This window comes from Coregonus lavaretus, assembly GCF_964263955.1.
Source record: "Coregonus lavaretus genome assembly, chromosome: 11".
Lineage (NCBI taxonomy): Eukaryota > Metazoa > Chordata > Actinopteri > Salmoniformes > Salmonidae > Coregonus > Coregonus lavaretus.
Genome location: NC_139998.1, coordinates 20,659,719 through 20,665,718, shown reverse-complemented (window position 1 = coordinate 20,665,718; position 6,000 = coordinate 20,659,719).

The following is a 6,000-nucleotide window of genomic DNA, read 5'->3' as shown; positions in this document are numbered from 1 at the left end:
TTAAATTCTGATATTGTGATTTGTTCTACTGCTACATTGAGGTCTTTAAATATATTACATTCGGGTCTTGTAAGCCCCACAGCTACGTACTGTATGTATGCATATGGTGGGTGTTCTGCAGTGACATCTAAAAATGTTTCTGTACATTGATGTCTTAAATTAGGCTATAAGAAATTCAGACTTGTGTAAGCCCCACAGCTATACTCGAGTATGTGGGCATACTATAGGCTATGCTTATGGTGGGTGTTCTGCAGTGATGTCTAAAATGCTTTGAATTAATCAGGACCTTGGAGAGTGCTGTCCATTTCATTACCAGTAAGCTACTTGGCCGTTTACTCTCACTTTTTTCCTCTCAATGTGTTCCGGTACCTCAGAGCCCCCCAGAGCCCTCCAGTCATGAACGGTACCTTGTGCATTTCATGGTTTTGGAAACTAAATCAACTTGGGCAGGAAATGCCCGGTAACAGTCACACCACAATACAACAGTTGGTTCCTTAAAAAGACAGAAGTTGAGAACGTGATTTTTCAAGTAAAAAAAGGAAAGTCACACTTGAAGTTTTTTTTAGGCTCAAATCATTTGGGTCCAGGACATCTCACCTGTTTGTGATCAGCAGTCAACTTCTCCACACAGTCTGCAATCTGCTCTGTGTTTGTGCAGATACAGCCCAATGTGTTTGCCACCATCTATGAGACAAACAAAATAATCACTTGACATGGTTGTGATGAAAATAGGATATTGATGGTGTGATATAGACCTTTGACTGTGTAGAGTTTTTTTGGTGGAGACAGAGTTTTTGAAAATACCTGGGCCACAGACAGGTGGTAACATCCATAGCTGCAGAACCACTTTCAGCTATTGCACAATAGAACAGATCAGCAGACAACGGTGAATGAAGCTGGCGATTACCAACAATATTAAGAGCCTGTTCAAAAGCACAAACAGAGTGTGTGTGTGTGTGTGTGTGTGTGTGTGTGTGTGTGTGTGTGTGTGTGGATCTTCACCAGTACTGATGCGCTCACTCCACCAGCAGACTCTACAAATATGGTGACCGACTTGGAGTTGCCCCCAAAGTTGTGAATGTGCTCCTGGACCCACCGCAAGGCTTCCACCTGGTAAAGTAGTCCGATGTTCCCTGGGGCATACTTGTCTCCTGTGCTGTATGGAAGGGATGAAAAACGTAAATCAAATAATGTCTTCAACATAGACCCAAAACAGGTGAAATACAGTAGACAATGAATACACTCATGGACTGCACCACCAAAATTAACCTAACAGCGTTGATACTGAAAACTGTCATGTGAATTTCTATTTCTAATTCAACCTAAGCTTGAATCATTACCAGAGGTTGTAAAGCTCTGGTTTTAATCATCAATGATTCAAGGTCCACAATCCACAAGTAATTATCTGTATATTTATTCATGGAGAGCTCTGCCGCCAAAAACACAAACATACTGTTTTTATACCCCTTGACAAACAAAGGCACTATGCTCCTCCCACCTTTAGGTGGCTTTTTTAACAGTTCCCGCCTTCTCCTTTACCCTTGAATGTTTAGTACCCCCTCTGTTAGTGGGTTGACACTACATGATAATTCTAACATTTATACTGTATTTGGGGTGAAATCCTTTAGTCATTATTCTTAAAATCCAAATTAATCTAACAATCCACCCCTTTGACTAAATATTCCCACATTCAGGATACATTTATTTTACAAGCATGATTAATCTCAGAGATCACATCAGAACTAATAAACATTTCATCCAATTGCGGTCTTCCAGGGTCCAAATCCTCGTCATCCACCAAGCCTGGAGGATCGTTTTTCACATTCCCCTGGTCAGAGTCCGGAGTCAGTCCATCTCTCATCATTGTTTAGATACTGCATTTCACCAACGCCTGACTCACCAATCCTCGGACACAGGGAACAAGACAACAACCACATAATACAAGAATACCCATACAAACACTGATTGCTCCTAAGATGGTGGCTGCTAGGGTTTTCCATTTACCAAATATTTCATCAAACCACCCTATCCACAATGTACTAACTTCTGAGTTCAGTTCATCCTTCACTTAGTGCAGTTAATTCTGTAAGCTCTGGTGACTGTCCCATCCAGTGTGGTGTTGTTAGGGATAAATATGCAACAATGGCTTATCTTTCTATAGACACCGGCCCTTTCTGCCTGATCTAGAACCAACCTCTACTAAGTTATGAGCGGGATGGCGGATAATCGCTCAGAGATCCCCTTTACTGCATCTCTAGTCTGGTCAATAAATCGTTGTTGGTTGTAATAGATATAATTGCCATTTCTATGTCTGTAACACTGGTATTCGCCAGGAGTTAAAGTGAATCTAGGTGGGCTGGCCGAGTATGTCAATTTTGCCAGCCCAATCCCTGTGCAATTTGGCTCTTTTTGATTGGACCCCAGGTCTAATACACAGGGAAACATTGCCTTTGGCATTGGGGCGGTCAACATTGTCGGTCGCCCAATGGAGCATGCATAACAATTGGTCTCCCCCAAGGCCCTAGCGGTGTATTTCATCCACTTTAACCAGAGATTCTCATCAGGGACCCCCTCCACTTCCCCATTGTTCCATTCTTGGAGGAGAAAATCTTTCATAGTGGACGGGTTAGTCGAATTGACTCCGTCATCCCTTGACTGATTTACTCGGTCTATTGCCATTAATGGATTAATGACAGTACCTGCTCCCTCTATATCTTTTGACTCCATCAAATGTAATCTTAGACAAGTATCCCGTCCGTATACGTCCGCGCAAGCCCAGTAAGTTCTTTTCATGTCCTCTTTAGTGACTTTTACTATTGTTACTACCATTTCCGTGGGGATGTCGTTATACCTTCTTATCCTCCATCTGGACGTCCAGCCCCCCCCCCCCCCCCCCCCCCCGTCTCATATCTCCGTCCCCCAGTATATCTAAATACCTGAGCCCAGGAACAATCTGCCGAGGGAGCTGAACATAAATACAACGGGATCTTATAATCCCATGTTGCTTGCTTATCCGCTCTGATAAGATCCCTAATCCTAATTTTGAATCTTACTCCCCACCCTTCTCTGACTCCTATTTTGTAGATCACTCGCCCTTGACGGTCAGTATGTCGGGTCGCTTCCCTTTTATTTCTTAATAATGGTAAGGCCATAGCGTAATTGGTGCGAGGTGGTGGTGGATCTTGACCTACCACGACTATTGCCGAGACTATGATGCAGCTCAGGGTCACCCATATTCCCAAAAACCGCCAACCCTCTCCTGTCTTGAGTCCTTCTGCTCGGTACCACCCCATACTCACACCCTAGGAACACACTACAGTGATGATAGGTCTGGGTAGGAGATCTTCGTTGACAGAGGTGACCCTCGGACCCTGTGGCTCAGTTCCGCTTGTCAACTCTGCGTGTGCTAAGTGGTGCTTGTATGTGGTCTTACCTTCTTGCAGTGGGTAACATGGACCCAGGTTCCTCTCTCTGCTATTCTAATGGCCAAGGTGGTTACCAACATAACCTGATAGGGCCCTTCCCAACAGGCCTGCTTCCAGTTTTCCTTCTAGTGACTGGATGCTCACCAGTCACCTGGTTAGATAGTGGGTCACCTTCTCCTTTAGTTCACCTGTGGGGCACAAAACCTCTGACATACGGGTGTGGTTAATAAACTATCTTCACACATGTTCAGATTAATGTAACAATTTCTGACTGTATTCTCTTTTTAGACTATCTAAAAAAAAATATTTTATTTTTTTAAGTATTTTGTCCTCTCCTTCGTATATTATTTAATCCTACAATTAGCCTCTTCCCCCCTCTTGACACATAATTCTGCTTATGTGTCAATTTTTTACCACCTTCCTAAACATTCCCTTAGGTAATTTATCAACCAATTGCCATGCCTTTCATTTTTGAGATTGTCTTTTGCTTCTTTATTGCTCCTCCCACTTCCTTTGTCTTTATGGCGGCTAAATTCGACTTTCATTCAGTTCAGAATCAATTAGTAATCCAATCAAACAATCTCTTATCTTGTAAAAACACTTATGTTTAGTTCAACCTCTGTTCTACCCCGGCTCTCCCGGGCTTGACCTGAAGACTGATTGTTGGACATGACAAGTCCATATTTAGGTCACCTTAGTGTTCTGCCTAGCAACAAAGAATAAAAACCTCTATGTTCGTGATTAACCCAGTTATCTCTAATAGCCCACCAAAAAAAAACCATCATCTTTAAATCAAGACCAATGTCATATCCCTCTTTACTCTCTACCATTTGGGTAACATCCCTGATATATGTATGAAAAGCTAAGACTGTTTGGGAAGAGAGCAACAACATAAACTGTTCTTCCTCCTCAGAGTTCCAAATGATTTTACCATGGGCTGCCATTGCCTTCCCATTAGATAAGATCACTTAATTTACCCGTATGCAGTACATAATGGAGTACCCAAGCTTTACAGCAGACTATCCTTACCAAAAAGCTCATCATTCTTCATCTAATTTTTTTTCTTTTTTCTAGTCCTTATCTACCTGATCCTATTGCTAAATCAATGATCTAGGCAATAGTTGTCTCGCCTTAGATTGTACATTCCTCTGATTACTGCAGCTTATTCCATTAATTTAGTTTCAAATATCACCCAATAAACTGTTCCATCCAACAGCATAGTAAACACCACCTATGAACTGTTGAAAATCCCCTAAATTCAACATAACAACCCTTTATAAACATCATGCTGGGTGTGTTTTTTATTTTATTTGAAAAACCCAATTTAAAAATAACAATCAAAGATAGTTAGGCTCAACTTAATTTGGTAGCTCCCTCTTATGACCTAAATACTGCCTAACTTCATAAAATCCCTCAAAATTCCTCGAGTATACAATGATTATTTAATTGATTACTCTAAATCTGCTACATGTGATCTCATTTCAAATGATCCATTATCAATTATTTGATCCACCCCCTAGTAAAATCTCTCTCCCCTTCTATTCTGGAGTTCTACCTCTCCCAGCTATTTCCCCTAGTGGCCATTAAATACTCTGCTCTCGTCTGTTCCTTTTCTTACTCTGTTAGTCTCTGCTTTTCAAGCTCCAGAAACTGTTGTCTCTGTCTCTCAGCCTGCTTGTTTTTCAAACCTAAACAGTTTCCTTCTCTCTTTTTCTTTTATTCTCCCCCTCTCTAACTTCCTCTGTCTCTCTAAGTCTGTCTCTGCCTCTCCTTTTTCCCGCCAACCAGAGCCACAAATCATTCTCCTTGTCCTCAACTCAACCCTCACAGCTCTATCGCTACTTCCCTCCTATCATTACTGAATCAATGATAATACATTTACATTCAAGTCACCCAGCAGACGCTCCTATCCAGAGCGACCTAGTGAATACATTTTTATTTTTTTTATTTATATTTTTTTTACTGGCCTCCCCCCGTGGGAATCGAACCCATAACCCTGGCGTTGCAAACACCATGCTCTATCAACTGAGCTCCATCCCTGCCGGCCATTTTCCCCCCTACCCTGGACGACGCTGGGCCAATTGTGCGCCGCCCATGTCTCCCGGTCGCTGCCGGCTGCGACAGAGCCTGGATCCGAACCAGGATCTCTAGTGACACAGTTAGCCCTGCGATGCAGTGCCTTAGACCACTGCGCCACTCAGGACAATAATAACTGCAATACCCATCAATAATAATTATAATAACTATTACGAATTATATTGTCCTTTTTCTGATGTTATAATTGTAGTCTATTCCATCACTTTAGTTTAAAATATAAAGTTATTTATAACAAATCCAGAACCCACCACAGGCTGGCGCTATTCCCCCAGCACAACAGCCAATGCCACTTGCTTCCCTGTAACGAAAATAAATTATCGTTTTAAAATGTTCCAACTATTTTGTATTTTCCCGCTAACCCATTTCAGTTCGCTATTCAATATCTTTAACAGTTCTCTCTGATTCGGCCCCAATCAATAAAACAAATGCTTGATATTGTTCATCAGCATACACTTAATGACATTCCTACCATTTGAAC